We start from the raw sequence: 18963 nt of genomic DNA on the forward strand, positions 1-18963 counted from the left end.
CACACAATAACAAATGTTGGCGGGGTTGTGGGGAGAAAGGAACCCTCCTCCATTGTTGGTGGGAGTGCAGACTAGTGCAACCACTATGGAAATCAATATGGAGATACCTCAAAGAGCTTGGACTGGAGGTTCCATTTGACCCAGCCATCCCTCTGCTGGGTATCTTTCCAAGAGAACTAAAAGAATCATATCACAGAGAAGTATGTGCACCCATGTTTATAGCAGCACAGTTTGTAATAGCTAAATCTTGGAAACAGCCTATTTGCCCTTCCGTTGCAAACTGGATAAAGAAGTTGTGGTTTTTCTATAAAATGGAATATTACTCAGCCATAAATAACAAGAAAATAGATTCATTCATAGGAAAATGGATACATATTGAAGATATACTCCTAAGTGAAATAAATATTATCTTTTAAAGAATATCAGAATGGTCAAGAATTGTGGCTGCATATTACTTCATGGGTTAATATGGACATTTTTTCACAAACAGAATTTCTAAGTGTACCAGCTTGTTTTAGACCCATTCAAGGGAAGTGGGCCATGTATCTCTGTGAATTCTGTCCTCCCTCACTAGGGCTCATATCTTGACCTGAACTTCACAATGAATTACTTATCTTTCTTCACCTTAGGTGAACATATGTAGAAGCATCAGGAGTCTCACCAATGAACCTCTCCAGTCTTCTCAAATGTTCTTATCACCAATATTACCAAAGTAATGCTAAACTTCTATAGTGAAAATCTAAAGATCTACTGTTCTGTTGCTTCAGCAGCAGTAGCTTCATTTGCATGGTCTCTTTCATGAAGACACTCTGATTTGCTCAACTGTGAAGGTGGTAGGATGTTCACCCTCAGAGTCCCACGCCTTACGGACTGCAAAAAGCAAGTGAGCCCACACTTGTTTACAAACTCTTCAATGCCTTGCCGGAACTTAGAAGGTAAAATGCAAACTCTGGACCTTAGCCTGCAGGAATCTCAATGCTGTGAACTCTGCCAGTATTACTACCCTAATCTGAAGCCACAGTCTCTTTCATATTCACCATGCCACAGTGACCTCTGTCCATCCCAGATGAGCCAACTACTTTCCACTGCAGGACCTTTGAACATGGTGTTCCCCCTGCCTGGGAGTCTCTGATACCCCAGATTTCTCTTGTTGCCATTTACAACTAAATATAATTTATCAAAGGGTATTTCTGCTCCCCCTTCCACGTAATTTAATTTTGAGGGGAGTACCAGGGAATGAACTCAGGACCTTGTGCTTGCAAGGCAGGTGCTGGAACCACTGAGTTAAATCCCAGGCCCTTTTGGGGGTGGGGGTACCAGGGATCCTTCCATGTAAATTGGATCCTCAATGGTGTTCTCAAGGATGCTGCCTTTGTTCCATAAAGTCTGCTTGAATAAAAGTGCTTGGCAAAAAGGAAGAAATACAGATAAAGCAGATAGCAGAGTGCCTAAAATATAGTGGATACTCAGCACAGGAACCATATTCCCAATGACCTGGTTCCCTGGTATAATCCTTTTTGGTAGTTTAGGGAGAGCTTACCCAAGAAGAGTGAAGGCTCAAGCACTGAGATTCAGGAAGAATTCCACACTCTCTGTAGTATGCCTCCTTGCTGACCCAGAGTCACCAAATGCGTCATTTTTCTGGAGCTCAAGAAGATTCCAGACTCTTAGGTTTGGGTCATACCTGAGCTGAATGTGAACCCATGAAATACACACACTAAAGGCACAAAGATTCAATAGGAAAGACTAAGCATTTTTCTCCCACCCAACCCCTTCATCCTATAACTCATTCTGTAGCATTCTATAGCATTCTTTAAGAATTTTTATTTTTATTTTTCCTTGACAAATAATAATTGTACATATTTATTGGAGTATAGTGTGACATTGCACATACATGTATCCAATGTGTAACAACCGGGTAAAGTTAACTGGCCTATCCATCACCTCAAGTATTTATCATTTCTTTGTGATGAAAACATTCAAAATCCTGTCTTCTAGCTATTTTGAAGTGCACACTACAACATAAATGAACCAGTTGTGTAATACAACACCAGAACTCCTTGCTTATATGTAAATGTATCATTGAACCCACTGACCACCCTTTCCATAGCATTCTACATTACATAAATAACCTTGAATCTGTCATATAGTGCAAATGAGTGTGTTTGTTTTTAACTTTTAGAAAATGCTTTCTAAGACAAAGTGATGATCTTGAGATTAAAATAAAATCTATCCTGAAGGGAAAGATGGAATGGGAAGGAAAGAAACATCCTGCATGTCTATATGTTCAAGATACTCTATTTGGTAACAGAATTTCCTTTTATAGGTTATAAGAGCAAGATGCGGGGAGTTTAATTGTATGTCACAGAGCTACAGAGCTACTAAGAGAAAGAGCTGCTGTCATAATCACTTTGTGCTTGACTCAAATGACTGTATAGGAACTGTGCATTCAGCCACTTTTTTAGATGAAAAATGTGGAGCAACAGAAGCCCTTATACACAGCTGACTGGATTGTGACCTGGTTCATCAACTTTGGAGAGAATTTTGGTCTTGTCAGCAGACTGAGCCTATCTGATGATACCTAAAATGGACCCATGGGTATTTTTGCATATCGCCTGACCCATGTGCACAAGATCTGTATAAGAAAAGTCTCTGTATCACTTTCTTTCAAATCTGAAAACTACTGAAATTTCCATCAGCAAATCTTTCTGTATGCATAAATCAAAGTAAACCACACAGTGAAATGCAATATACCAGGAAAAATGAGTGAACTATTGCTACAGCAATTAAAATACAGATGAATCTCAGAAACAAAATGTGTGAAAAGTTCAAGTTACACAATACCACCAACTCCAAACTTACTGAATCTCTTCACTTGATATTCTGTTGATGTATGTTACTACTGAATTCTCAATATACTCATGGTAAATCGTGTTCCTGGATTGTTATATTTCAAGATATCATCTTTATAAAAATTATATTCACCTACAGGGTGTGGTGGTACATGCCTGTAATCCCTGCACTTGAGAGGCTGAGGCAGGAGGACTGCCATAAATTCAAGGCCAACCTTGACTACATAGTGAGTTCAATACCATCCTGAACTACAAAGCTAGACCCTGTCTCCAAAAAAGTATGTTCAAATTATTTTGTAAATCAGATATAACATCTACTGTTACAAAGTATAGCATAATAATTATACCTACTTTTTGTCTATTACTTTTGTTGCCACAACATAAATTTCTTGTCAGTTACATCTTTATGATACAGCATCAGTAATTTCACTTTAGAAAATTATCATCCATAAATTAACCTCAACTACTTTTAGCCTTTGTAACTTACAAATAGTTTTTGCTTTATTTCGATGCTTGCCTGAAGATTCTACAATCATCTCTAGGTCATAATTTGTGTCTTCAAGAAAGGAGGACTGAGCCAGTAATGGTGGTACATATCTGTGATCCTAACATACTGGGAGGCTGTGGAAGGAGGATCTTGAGATCAAAACTAGTCTGGGCAACTCAATAACTTAATGTCAAGTTTTGTGTCAAAATTAAAAACTAAAAAGACCTAGGGACACAACTCAGTGAGAAAGCCCTAGGTTCGATTTCTAGTACCACCAAAAAAGACAAAAAGACAAGAAAGAAGAAAGGAAGGAAGGAAGGAAGGAAGGAAGGACGGACGGAAAAGGAAGGAAGGAAGGAAGGAAGGAAGGAAGGAAGGAAGGAAGGAAGGAAAAAAGGAAGGAAGGAAGGGAGGGAGGAAAAGAGGGATGGAAGAAAGGAAGGAGAAAAGAGGAAGAAAAAGAAAAAGGAAAAGAAAAAAAAGAGAAGGAAAGGACTATCTCTGACCCATGGAATCATATGTCAATACAAAGGCAATGTGGCTGACTCAGGCTTTAAAGAAAGAGCCTTTCTAGATTCAGAGAGTTTATTGCTTACATAGACATTAAAAGGATAAATAGCTAAAGGTAATAGATGTTTCTTGTCCTTTACATAGGGCAAAATGAAAGAGGCCAAATGACTGCTATATGGATGATAGGACATGTTTTTCATAGGTCAAGAGTGCTCTGCAGCTAAACAGTTTTACATATTTCAGCCAAACCCCAAAGGAGTGAAACAGTAGCTCATATTTCACTGGAACCCAGGAAGCAATAAGAAACTAATACGAGTGATTCAGGTGAGAAGTCACATGGTAACAGCTTCAGAGAGGGCTGTCAATCCCTCATGCTCTAGGAAAACCAATAGGCATTCTTTGAAGAGTTTGATGAACAGTGTCTTACGAATTGCCTGCATGGCCTACTTCAATAAATGTAAAGCTGGTAGGTTGCTGGAAAGAAGCTGTTTACCCAAAATGATGAAGCTACAGATTAAAGTTCATTGATACTTGAAAAAAATACATAATCAGACACTGACTTCTGAGGTCATTACTTCAAGAAGTTTAAAACCATGCCAATAAATTGAGGATTTCCAAGATTATTATTACTTGAGAAACAGATGAGCTCATAAGATACCTAACCCCAAGTCCAGTAGAATAAGAGTTAAATATATAGAACTGACTGCCCTGATAAGAGGTTACTATATAGTACTTTTTGTTGGGAAATTTTTGATGTCATTTTAATCTTTCGTATTCTAGATATATAATATTATCTTGCACCAGTAATAATTTATTAGATATGACATTTATAAACTAAAGTGAAAGCTTTGCAAATAATTTATTTTCCTCACTGACTTCCCACCCATTTTAGAATTTACAAATTTGAACTGGGCATTCTTACTTTCCATAGAGATATAATGATCTGTACAAGTTCCATTAGAACCTATCCTCATTTTTCCCTGGAAATTGGCAAATTTGGTTTAGCAACTAAGGCTTTGTCTGAAATATCATATTTTTATTAGTACATGTTTGTAGTACCTAGTTATCACATACTTGTAGAGAATTAGTAAATGTACATAACACATCTTAATTTTTTTATTCCATTCTCCTCTTTTTCCTTCTTCTTCCCATCTCTTCCTCCTTTTCCCATTTGTAAACGATCTATCTCTCTACTTCCTGAAATCTATGCTTTATTTTGCTCTTTATGTGTATTTGGTATTTCTCATATAACAGATACTACACTTGATCTTAGCCAAAAGGCCGAGAAGCGATTGGTATTTCTCATATAAGAAACATCATATGATATTTAAGCTTTGTGTGTCTTATTTATTTCACTTAATATTATGGTATCCGTGTGTATCCATTTTCCTACAAATGACTCAAGTTTATCATTCTTTATAGCAGAGTAGTACTTGATTGCATATAAATACCACATTTTCTTAATCTGTTCATCTATTCATCGACATATAGGCCACTTCCAAGATTTAGCTAATGTGAATTATGCTGCTATTAACATGGGTACGCCAGTATAACTGTAATATTATGTCTTTAACATTTTCAGGAAGATACCTTGAAGGGGAATAGCTGGGTCAAATGGAATTTCTATTTTTAGTTCTTTGAGAAAACTTCTTACTTATTTCTTTGATGGTTCTACTAGTTTACATTCCTACCAACAATGTAGAAAGTTTCCTTTTCTCCTGCAGTTTTACCAGCATTTATTATTATTTGATTTCTTCATGATGGCCATTCTTACTGGAGTAAGATGGAATCTCAGTGTTGTTTTAATTTCCATTTCTCTAATGGCCAGAGCTATTGAACTTTTTTCATGTGTTTGTTGTCCATTTGTATTTCCTCTTCTGAGAAATGTCTGCTCATTTCAGTTTACTTTTTTTTTTTTTTTTGAGTGGGGATTGAACCAGAGGCCTTTTACTTATGAGGCAGGCGGCGGCACCACTGAGCTAAATCCCTGGCCCCTCTGTTGCCCATATTTTGGTTGGGTACTTTATTTGAGGGATCTAATGCTTTTGAATCCTTTATATATTCTAGATATCAGTCCTCTGTCTGAGAGATAGCTGGGAAAAATTTTACCAATCTGTATAGGTTTTCTCTTTACTCTGTTAGTTGTTTAGATTTTTGTGAAGAGCTCTTCTTCTTCTTCTTCTTCTTCTTCTTCTTCTTCTTCTTCTTCTTCTTCTTCTTCTTCTTCTTCTTCTTCTTCTTCTCCTTCTCCTTCTCCTTCTCCTTCTCCTTCTCCTTCTCCTTCTCCTTCTCCTTCTCCTTCTTCTTTTCTTCTTCTTCCTCCTCTCCCTCTTCCTCCTCTCCCTCTTCCTCTTCTTCCTCTTCCTCTTCCTCTTCCTTTTCTCCTTCTTCTTCTTCTTCTTCTTCTTCTTCTTCTTCTTCTTCTTCTTCTTCTTCTTCTTCTTCTTCTTCTTCTTCTTCTTCTTCTTCTTCTTCTTCTTCTTCTTCTTCTTCTTCTTCTTCTTCTTCTTTCTTCTTCTAGTGACTTGGTACTTTTTAGGTATATGGTACAGTTACATTCATCACTGGAATCCTGTACCTTTACATGATGTATCTTGGTTCTTATTTTTTCCCCAGTCCCATGCCCTCCCATAACCCCTTCCATCTTCCCTATTTACAAAAACTTTGTTTCCATTTTTTTCCTTTTAATTTAAATGCTCCCATTTGTTGATTCTTGGTATTTTTCCTTATGCAACTGGGGGCTCTGTTCAGAAATTCTTTGCTTATGTCAATGTCTTCAAGAATTTTACCTATTTTATCTTCCATCAGATTAAGTGTTTCTATTTTAACATTTAGATCTCTAATCTATGTTGATTTTAGTTTAGTAAATTATGAGAGCTGGGGTTATAGATTCAATCTTCTGCATGTAATAGGCAGTTTTCCCAGCATCATTTGTTAAAAAAAGTATCTTTCTGCCAGTGTGAGTTTATGGCCCCCTTTTCAAAGATCAAGTAGCCCAATGTGCTTCAAGTTGTTTCTGAATCTTCTATTACATTCCAATGATCCATATTTTTGTGTTTTTCCCAATACCAGGCTGTTTGCGTCATTGTAGCTTTATAGTATAATTTGAAATCTGGGATTGTGGTGCTTCCTGCTTTGTTCTCATTGCCCAGGATCACTTTGGTCTCTTCTGGCTCCATACAAATTGTAGGATTGTTTTCTCTACATTGTGAAGAATAACATTAGTAGTTTGATTGAGATTGCATTAAATCTGTTTATCAGTTTTGGAAGTATGGCTATTTTGACTATATTGGTTTTATATTATGCAGGAACAGGGGATAACTTTTTGTTTTCTTTTATCCTCTTTTATGTTCTTTTTTTGAGTAATGTAGTTTTCATTGTAGAGCTCATTCACTTTCAGGGTTAAGTTAATTCCTAAGTATTTAATTTTTCTTGATGCTATTGTGAATCGTATTGTTTTCTTGATTAAATACCATTAAATACCATTTTCTTAATCATATTCTTTTTCAATGAATTTATTACTGCTATAAAGTAACAGTTGATTTTTATATGTTGACTTTGCATCCTGCTATATTACTATATTTAATTATTAATTCTAGGAGTCTTTTGGTGGAATATTTCGGATCATATATGTACAGGACCATGTTATTTGCAAATAATAGTAATTTGACTTCTTCCTTTCTTATACATATCTCTTTTATTTCTTTTTCTTTCATGATTCTTCTGGTTAATATTTCAAGGACTATATTAAACAGCAATGGTGATAGTGGATATCCTTGTCTTGTTCCAGGCATTAGAGGGAAGGCTTTCAGCTTCTTCCCATTTAATATAATGTTGGCAGTAGTCTTGTCATAAACAGCTTTTATCAAATTGAGAAAAAGCCCTTCTATATCTTTTCTTCAGAGTTTTTTTTTATAATTAATGGATGTTAGATTTTGTTAAAGGCTTTTCATCATCTACTGAGATGATCGTGTAATTTTTGTCCTAGCTTCTGTTTATGTGATGAATTACATTTATTATTTTTGGATATTTTGAACTATTCCTGTATCCCTGTGATGAATCATGTTTGGTCATGATGTATGATCTTTTAGATGATTTGTTGTATTCTGTTTGCCAGTTTCTTGTTGATTTTTCTAGCTATGTTCATTAAAGAGAGTGGCCTATGATTCTCTTTTTTGGTTTAGTCTTTTTCTGGTTCTCAAGTAAGGGTAATTCTAGCTTCCAGGAATGACTCTGAGGGTACTCCTTTCCTTTCACTTTCATTGAAGAATTTGAGGGATATTGGCAATAGATCTTCCCTAAAGTTCTTGTAAAATTAGCTGTGAACCCATCAGCATCTGTGTTTTTCTTAGTGGGTAGTGTTATTGTTATTATTATTACTTCTTCAATTTTATTCCCTGTTATTGGATCATTCATGGTTTTTATCTTTTTGGTTCAGTTTTGTTAGTTCATATATTTCTTAGTTACTTTTCGTGTTGCTGAAACCAAATACCTGACACTTAAAGGAGAAAAGGTTTATTTCAGTTCACAGTTAGTAAGGTTTTAGTCTACAGTTGGCTGGCTCCAAGACAGGGTGGCAAATCACAGGGAATTGCAGAGAAATAGTCCATGGAAAGCAGACAGAAGACAAGAAGGCAGCATGCAGCAGAAGCAAGCCTCCCTTTCCCCTTTAATCTCATTCAGGCTACAAGCATTTTGGGTGGTGCCATCCACACTCAGGGTGGGTCTTCCCATTATGCACACCCAGAATTATGCTGATTCCAATAAGAGGACAAATTTAGTGCCATAGACCCTTAATCACAGGATCACATGCCCTAGATCCAATCAGCTCCAAAAAGCCCCACCTCTGCATACATAAGGCTTTGGGGGGGACATCTATATACAAGCCATAACAATATGCATCTAGGAATCTATCCATCTCATCTGAATTCTCCAACTGATGAGAGTACAGATTATCAAAGTTGTTACTAATAATCTTCTGGATTTCAGCAATGTCCATTGTGATTTTGCCTTTTTCATTTTTAGTTACATTGATTTGTGTCTTTTCTTTCTTTTTTTTTTTTGGTAAGATTAAGTAAGGCTTTTCTATTTTATTTATTCTTTCAAAGAATCAGCTCTTTGATTCATTGATTCTTTGCATTTTTAAGTCTCAATTTTGTTAGTTTCTCCCCTGATCTTTATAATAAGGTCAATATTGAACATAACCATCAAATTAGATTTGGTTCTCATCTAATTGATTTGCAACCAGAATCATAGAAATAATTAAATTCATGAGCATATATATAAATGTTCATAGTACAAGACTCAGTGCGTGTACACAGCACCTCACAATCCCCTCCTTTTAAATCTCATTTCCCTTGCCTCACTTCCCTTCCATCTGTTCTTATTTTTCTACGATTTTAAGGTGCATTTATTTGGACTCACTTTGTTTTTCTGATGTGGTTATTTATGGCTATAAACTTCCCTCTTGGGGCTGCTTTCATTGTGTCCCATAGGTTCTGCTATGTTGTACTACAATTATCATTTGATTCTAAAAATTATAATTTCTTTCTTGATTTCTTTTCTGATCCACTGATTATTCAAGATGGTATTCTGTGTGTTGCATAATTTATATTATTTCTTCTGACATTGATTTCTAGTTTCTTTGCACTATGATCTGATAATATCCATGGGATGGATAATTTTGACTCTTCTGTATTTACTTAAGCATGTTTTATTCCCTAGCATGTGTTCTATTTTGGTTTTGTTTTTTTGGTACCGGGGATTGAACTCGGGTCCTTGCACTTGCAAGGTAGGCCACTGAACCGCTTAGCTAAATCCCCGGCCCGCATGTGGTCTATTTTGGAGAAAGTCTTATGTGCTGCTGAGAAGAATATGCATTCTGTTATTTAGTAGAACACTCTATAGATATCTATTAAGTCCATTTGTTCAAAAATTTAGTTTTACTGATATTTCTTCAATTTTTGGTTTAGCTGGTCTGCCTGTGACAGTGGGGCATTGAGGCACCCCATTATAATTATGTTGGTATATATCTGATATTTTTATTTCCAGTCCTATTTGTTTTATGAGTTTGGTGCATATATGTTTATGATTGTTATCCTTTCCTATTGCATTGTCCTCTTAACCTATATGAAATGATCTTCTTTGCCTTTTCTGACCAGTTTTGGCTTGAAGTCCACTTTGATATTAGGGCAGCTGTTCCTGCTTTTTTTCAGGTAGCCATTGAATGAAATATCGTTTTCCATCTTTTGATTTTTAATCTGTGAATTTCTTTTGGGACCAAATGTATTTCTTGCATATAGTATATTATTGGTTTTCAGTTCATAATCTATTCTGTCAATCTGTGCATTTTGATTGGGAAATTGAAAACTTTCACATGAAAAGATATTACTGAAAGATGTTCACTTATTTGTATCAATGCATTATTTTGTTACAGATTTCCTTTTTCTTTATTTATGCTTAACTGTTCACCTTGCCTGGTGCATTCATTCTATTAGACTTTTTGGCATTGTAGACTTCATTGTATCTTTCTAGGATACCATGGAGAATTTATTGCAGTGCTGGTTTGGTGGCCGTGCATTTTTGAGGTGCTCTTTTTCATGGAAATACCTTATTTCTCCATCAAATTTGAAAGATAGTTTCACAGGATATATGTTTGTGGTGGATGTTGTTTTAGAACTTGAAGCACATCACTCCAAGCTCTCCTGGCCTTTAAATTTTGTTTTAAGAAGTCTACTGTAATTCTAATGTGTTTACTTTTATAAGTTGCTTTTTCTATCAGCCTTTAAGATTCTGTCCCTGTGTTGCACTTCTGAGATTGTCCCTATGATGTGTCATGAAGAAGTTCTCTTGTGATTGTGGCTAGTTGGTGTTCTATACACCATAATTATCTGTATATTTAATTCTTTCTTTTCCCCGTGTTTGAAAATTTGTCTGCTGTTATTTATGTAAAAAGTTTTTATACCAGTTGGGCTGTCTTCTGATTTGTCACATATTCCAATTAATTTTATGTTAGTCTTCTTTACATCACCTCAAATCTATTGAATCCATTTTTCATGTTGTCTTGTTGTTTTTAAAGTATCTGAGTAATTGGTTTTTCACAGCTTCCTTTTCTTCTCATTCTAACACTCTGTCCTTGCATTGGCTGCTTTTTCTACTCATACTTTCAATAGAATTTTTAATCTTCAGGATTTTTGCTTGGAACTTTTTTATGAACTCTAATTCTTTGCTAATCTAGTCATTCATGTTTTGTATCATTTTTATTTAGCTCATCCAGCTTTCTGTTGGTGTCTTCTGTAAACTTTCTGATATTTTCTTATTACATCAATTGTGTTTAATTATGTCTTCTATAAGCCTGCTGAATACTTTATTGATCTGTGTTTCACTTTGCTCTATTATCTTTTTAAATAATTCAGACATGTAGTTTTTTGCTTTCCTCTCCCTCAATTTGTCATGGATCAGCTTTTGTTTGGGAAGGCATTTTCTTGCCTTGTTTTCTAATGTTTCTATTTTTTTCTGCCCATTTGTTTTGTGCGTAGATTTACTGCTGCAATAGTGGAAAAACTTTGTTGAGAGTATGAAGATCTCTTTAGTTAATGTCTTTAGTGATGAACTCTAGGCATGGCAAACTATAGTCTTTCACCTCTATCCAAAGATTTGACCATCTCCGTTAATTTGCAAGGGAAAGATGTAGTGTTATTGGCCCAACATCCAGTTATTCAGGAGTGGACTACAGTATGTTAATGACACAAAGGTAATCCAGATATTGTTATACAGAGAAAACCTGGTAATAGCAACGACTCTGTGACCCTGGCATATCAAGTAAATCAACAACAATAACACCAGTACCATTCAAGACAAACTGGATATTGACATATCATGAGAACCAACAATATGACCCCCCTTAACCACAGAAAAGAGATCTATAATTATAGGATAAATACTAATACAAACCAAATATTAACATACAAAAGTATCTACTAAATGCAATAAGTATACTTCCACTAATGATAGAAAGAAGTCAACAGTAATAACATACGGTCAACATCTAAAGATTCATAGAGCTTAATGGTCATACTATTTAAGGTATAGGCTGGCAGAGAAAAAGTACCTCAGTGGTGCTGCACCTGCCTAGCAAGTGCAAGTTCCTTAGTTCAATCCCTGGTACCAGAAAAAAAAATATAGGGGATGGAAAATGAAAGAAGAAAATTTTTAAAATTAAACAGTGGGAGATGAGAAAGAGAAAAGTGAGACAATGGATCCTATTTAGGAAAAGAGACATATTTATAGAATTAGATAAAGATGACAGAAAAGAACAAACTAAAAAATAAGAATAAAAGAAAATAGGAAAAATGGGCACTAAAAAAGAAAAATTAAACAGCAAAAAGAACTCAACAAGAGAGAAGAAAAAGGAAGAGTATCTAAACCCAATACATCAGTGAAAAAGAAGAAAAACAACAATGAAAAAAGGAAGTGAGTCCAAGAACAGAAAAAAAATCTGTATTTTTTAATGACTCATTTTCATGCATGAGCCACAATTTTTGGAGCCCAGCAAGTCATGGTTTTCTCTGCCTAGCTCTTCTCTGTAGTTTTGTGAAGTACCTCCTCTGTTTCACAGGCTCCTCTATTTATCCCAGCCTGTGGCAATTGCCCAAGCAGGGGCATGTTCTTGCTCATGTTGGTAGGTGGGGAGGTATTCAGACTTCAAAGCTGCATTGGGTGCAGGGTAGAAGGGTGATTACTCAAATACTAAATGCCGGCACTTTCAGACCCAGTAATTTTCAAGTACAACTGAAGCCAACCAGCTTCCCAACACAGGGTAGTAGTGAAGCCTGTGCCCTTCCTTGCCTAAGGCTAACCTTCAGGGTTTTCTATCCAGCCCACTCCCTGTCTGCAGTTGTTTCCTGTGGCTTTCTTCTACCAGTCACTGTGGAATGACATGAAGCTGTTCCCCCATTGTTCTGAGTCTCAGACTCAAATACTCAACCATTTCCTGAAATGGTGCCTGATCAAGCACTCTCTGGCAATATGTCAAGTGCTCCTCTGGGTTCTCTGTCTATCGCACACCATGTGGAAAGAGTCCCCTGGAAGCAAAACCCCACACTACATTTGCAGTTCATAATAGCTGTGGGCTTCAGCCCATAGCACTATTTCTTCCTCACTTTCCTGGCCCTGAGGTGCTTATCCTGCATCTGCGGAAGTAGGTTCCTTTCCCAGTGAGTCACAAGTTGTGATGTACATCCAGACTGCTTGACTCATTTCCCTACATTTCTCTCCAAATTCTCTGTAGCTTCTAATTTTTACATCAGTTGTTTCCCAATTCCTGGCTATCTACTTCTCTTTTTCTTTTCACCAAGTTGTTCTTTTCTAGGTATCTGGATTCTAGATCTTGGAGATACTGAATTTTGTCATCAATCACCACCTTGCCATTTTCTCTCTCTCTCTCCTGAAATACCATATTTGAGAATGATACCATTTAATCAGATGTAACCAGATTTATTAGAAAATTCAGATTGACACTGGAAAGCCCACTGAAGAAAAGTGTTTTAGTACTTGGCTTACAGAGTCCTGGCATATAGGTGAGGAAAGAAATAATTGCTAGCAGACATGAATTCTGAGATAGTTTGGAAACCTTAAGAAGAAAGGATGGGACAAAACTACACACGCTGTAAATGAATTATGGTTGGGACAGTTCATGGCTTTCCTTCTTAGCCTTAGAATAAGCAAATAATAAGAGGCTTTCAAAACTTCAGTGGTAAAACACCCCAGGTAACATCATACTAAATGGCAAGAACCTGGAGGATTTTTCTTTAAGATAAGAAGCAAGATATTTGCACTCAGAATTTTATCAGAAGTTATATCCAGAGCAATCAAGCAAGAAAAAAAAAAGGCATCCAAATTGGAAAGGGAGTGGTAGAATTATCTCTGCAGGTGATGTGATCTAATGTAGTCTTTAGGAAAAAACTTAATAATTACATATAAAGGGATTGGGGTTGTCATTCATGTCATTCAGTAGTAGAGTACATGCTTAGCATGAATGAGGCCTGGATTCAATACTCAGGACATCCCCAAAAAAGGTTCCATAAGAGAACTGTGGGAGAATAAATGAAAGATACAAAATCAGCACAGAAACATGAGTTGCTTTTCTATACACTAGCAATGTGCAATCTGAAAAAGATATTAAGAAATAACTCTATTTGCAATAACATCAAAAGAATAAAATAAGAATGAACTTAATCCAGGAGACAAAAGATACTGCTATGGCTTGTTTCTAGATGTTCCCCCAAAGTCTCATACAGTCATAGGTGAGGCTTTTAAGAGGTGGCTGGATCTAGAGTGTGATGCTGGGATTAAGGGTATATAATTACTAAATTAGCCCACTGATTAGGTTTGGCATAGTTCCAAGTTTGGATAATGGGAAGGCCCAACCTGGGTGTAAGTGCTACCAACCTGAAGGGTGTGTAGCCTGCATATAATATAAGGGAAAGGAAGAAGTCTGCTGTTGTCACTTACTGCTGATTCACTACTTCACTACTTTGCTGTCTTCTGCCTGCCATGAGTGTTTCTCCTCTGTGATGCCCCTTTGCCATTCCACCCTGATTTGAAGCTAGCCAAAACTGAAACCTCTACAAACTGTGAGCTACACTAAACCTTTCCTCCTTTAAGTTTGAGTGTTGGGTCTTTTGTATTAGCAATGAGAAAAGTCAGTAAGACACATACATACAGTAAAAACTACAAAATATTACTGAATCAAATTAAAGGAGACAAAAAAATTGAAGGCATCCCATGTCCACAGATTTAAAGACTTAAGATGTCAGTACTAACCAAAGTAATTTATACATTCAATGTAATTTCTAAAATTCTCAATGTTTTAGGGTTTTCTTTTTCATGACAAAGAAAATCCATCCTAAAATTCATATGGAATCTCAAGGGAACTCAAAAACCAAAATTAACTCAAAATAATAGAAATCTTACCCTTTCTTTACTTCATAACTTACCATAAATTTACAGTAATCAAGCTAGTATGGTAATGGCATAAAAGCAGGCCTATAGAACAATAGATTAGCATGCATAGCCTCAAATGAACTTTCACAAATGTGGTCAATTGATTTTTGATGAGAGTACCAAGAATATTCAGTGGTTAAGGATAGTCTTTTCAATGAATATGTTAGGAAAATTGGATATCAGCATGCCAAACAACAAAGTTACACCTGTCCCTTTTATTATAGACAAATATTATCCCAAAATAGATCAATAACCTAAGCATAAAAGTTAAAACCATAAAATTCTTAAAAAGAACACAGAGGGAAATCTTCAAAACATTGAATTTCACAATGAATTCTTGGATGATATGTTTATCAAAACCATGAGTAATGAAATAAAAGATAAATTAGGCTTCATCAAAATTAAAATTTTTTCTTCATCAAAGGATGCTATCAATCAAGTAATAAGGCAGCCCATGGAATGGGAGAAAATATTTGTATGTCATATGTCTCATGAGGAATTAAAATAGAGAATATGTAAAGAACTCTTATAATTCAACACAAGGACACAAACAATTCAATTAAAAATAGGAAAAGGACTTGAATGGGCATTTCTCCAAAGACTATATACAGATGGCAAATAAGCACATGAAAAAGATGTTCAACATCACACATCATTAGGGAAATGCAAATCAAAACCACAATGAGATACCACTTAATCCCCATTAGAAAAGCTTTCATTGGAGAAAATTACAAAAACAGATAATTTCAAGTCTTAGGGAAGACATTGTAAAATTGGAACAGCTGTGCATTGTTGGTAGGAGTGTAAAATGGTACAGCCACTATTGAAAACAGGATAGCAATTCCTAGGGGAAAAAACACTCAATTAGGTTTTAATCTACCAATATCACTTCTGGGTACATACCCAAAAGAAATGAGCTATGAATTGTGGTGCACACTTGTATTTCCAACTATGTGGGAAGCTGAGTCTGAAGGATCATAAGTTCAGGGCCAGTTTGGGCAGCTTGTTGAGGTCGCATCTCAAAAAATAAAAAAGGCTCGGGCAAAGGGCTATAAAATAATATAATCTAGAGAAATCAAATCCACTTTCTGCCAAAAAGGGACCTTAATGACTAAGAACAATGAGAGAAATCAAGGTCATCCATGAGCTATTATCTCACATGGTCAGGTTTCCAAAAATATTTGCTGTAGGACCATTAAGGAGGAGGAGTTTTTTTCTGTTAATAAAATAGTGTTTGGTTATGAAGAACCCCCACCACCACCACTACCACCATGGTATTGAAGATTTAACTCAGGACCTTCACACTGAGTTATATTTCTAGCCCCCCTCTTTTTCTTTCAGTACCAGGGTTCGAGCTCATGACCTTGCACTTGCAAGGCAGGCACACCAACACTGAACTAAATCCTTCTAGCAGCACCCCCCTCTTTCATTAAGTTTATTGGTACATTTTAGGTATACAATACAGTTACATTCATCACTGGGAACTTGTACCTTTACATGATGCATCTTGGTTCTTATTTTTTCCCCATTCCACTGCCCTTCCTTCAAATCCTCCACTCCTCCGTATTTAAAAAGACTGTTTTCATTTTTTCCTTTTCTTATATTTTTTTCTTTCCCTTCTTTCCTTTCCCCTACCAGTCCCCCTTCCCCTACCTCATTTAGACCTTTTCTTCCTATTTCACATTATCAATTGTACATTTTGATCCTTATTTACACTTTTAGTTTCTCGCACTAGGGACACTATTCGGTATTTACACGTTTGTCCTATTTATTTCACTTAAGAGGATGGCCTCAGTGTGCATTCATTTCGCTATAAATGTCTCTAGTTTCTTGTTCTTTATGGCTGAGAAGTACTCCATTTTATTTTTAAAGCACACACACACACACACACACACACACACACACACACACATCTTCTTTATCCAGTCTCCAATTGATGTCTAGCCCCACTTTTTTTTTTGAGACAGGATTTTGCTAAGTTGCGAAATTGCTCAGGCTGGGCTCAAACTTTCAAACCAGAGGAATCTCTGGTCTCATCTTCCCAGAGTGCTGGTATTACAGGTGCTCATTTTTATTTAAATAAAATAAAGTGTAAAGAAAGCATACTGAAAAAAATTCTGAGCAGTACATTTGCAAAGATGTTAAAATCCTACATAGAATATTAGTGATTACATCTAATATCTCAGTACTGAATGAACAAAAAGTACAATCAAGACCTGCTGAGGAATACAAATATGAATCACTTTATAGTTTTAAGAGGAAAACAGATAATCTTTGGTTAATTTCAATATACTCTTTAAATTCCTTTGCTGGTATGATGAAATGGATACTGTGTTTTCATAGCAAATGTTAATATCATTACCATCATTGGAATCAATATGAGCCTTTTCATCAAGACTATTATTCATAATTATCTGGTATATTAGAAAAATTTATAAAGGGCTTGAAGAAAGTTTTTAACTGAGAGGAAATCTACAAAAATAACCATAAAATTGTCTGCAATTGATACCAAAATGGGGTATCACATGAGTGATTTACACATTTGTCATAATATTTGGGGAAAGAAATGCTCTTTTCATAGTAGTGTGTGTGTTCAGAGTAAGTGCTATGGACATATTTGGAGAAAACAGCATTCCATCAAGTCAGTTGATTTATTTCATATTAATTATTGATGTTTCAAAAATGCTAGTGGTTGTCAGCATGCCACAAAAATGTTTTACCAGAGTTATTCTACCATACTGGTCTCCTACATGTTACCTTATGTTGAAAGGTATTTTAATGTGTCAAGTCCATTAGGACAGTATTTTTTAGCCATTTTGCTGTGTAACTTCAGAAAGTAAAGAGAAACATTAGTGAAGGAACACTAAAATGCATTATTATTTGGCTAAGAGTACAGGGGTGATTAAGACAGATGCATCTTGTCAGTAGAGAAAAAGGAATCTTGGCACTCAAAAACTGAAAGGAGCAATGAGTACATCTGATTATTAACTTGTTGGGCAAAGGAGAAACAATGAAAATAAGTAAGATCTAATCCCATCTTTTACAAAACAGACTAAGGAAAACGTCTTTAGTGATGTAAATAATATGTTTTCTGTAGTAAATATTATAAGTAGAAATCCAGTGAAAATTGTGTTAAATTTCCACAAACTTAAACATTCATCTAATTCATAATGGAAAAAACAAAACAGCAAGGAAATATATACATTAAAAAAATACATTCTTACCAAGCTCCCTGACTTTGAAATTACTCCTCTATTTCATTCAGATTTACTCAATTCTATTATTTTTCAGTTTATAATTTTTCATTTTTAAAAATACAGACCATACTGCCCTCCAATTATGCATAACCTGAATAATGAAATAATCCAGTGGGGGCAATTCATGTTCCACTCTCCATTGGCTCAGCCAGTGAAGGACTTGCAGCCCTAAGCCACAGCTATGGAGAGGGGAGGGGGGAAAGGAAGGAAAGTAAAAGAAAAAATAATGGAAGGAAAAAAGAGACAAAGCTTTTGTAAATAAGGAGGAAAAAAGGCTGAAAGGGTGGGGAGGAGGATGGGGAAAAAAGAAGAATCAAGATATATCATGTACAGGTACAAATTCCCTATGATGAATGTGACCATTACATATATCTAAAATATACCACTAAAATTAATTTTTAAAAGTAATTGCAAAATATGAGTTCTAGGCTCTTTACTATATCAAATGTATCAACTTAGATTATTGATTTCTAGCACTTATTAATTGGGTATTCAAAAAATACAAAGAAAGATTTTCTGTGGGATTAAAATTATATGAAAATTAAAAGTTATCCTCCAAATTAATAGAATGATACCTGTACCTTAATATGCAAATATATTACTACCCTCTCAACAGTACCTAATGACAGTGGTTGTGGTAATGGGAGAGATTAAGTTGTTTCCTTTGGTTTAAAATATGGCTTAATTAATATTTGGCCAAATTTTTCCTATAAAGGTCAGATACGCAATATCATAGTTCGATGTGGTATCTATTCATAAAGTTCTTTAATCATATTATTTTTTGCAATGCTTTGGATTGAATCTATGGAGGGCCTCACATATGCTAGGCAAAGTACTCTATCATTGACTATAT

At 35.5% G+C, this 18963-nt stretch overlaps 1 pseudogene; it reads right to left on the bottom strand.

Moving 5' to 3' along the window:
* Positions 1-5024: 5024 nt before the first annotated feature.
* LOC117284897 lies at positions 5025-5142 on the bottom strand (annotated as a pseudogene).
* Positions 5143-18963: the final 13821 nt, after the last annotated feature.

Source organism: Fukomys damarensis, unplaced genomic scaffold, assembly GCF_012274545.1.
Source record: "Fukomys damarensis isolate Sample0158 unplaced genomic scaffold, DMR_v1.0_HiC HiC_scaffold_39, whole genome shotgun sequence".
NCBI classification, from domain to species: Eukaryota; Metazoa; Chordata; class Mammalia; order Rodentia; family Bathyergidae; genus Fukomys; species Fukomys damarensis.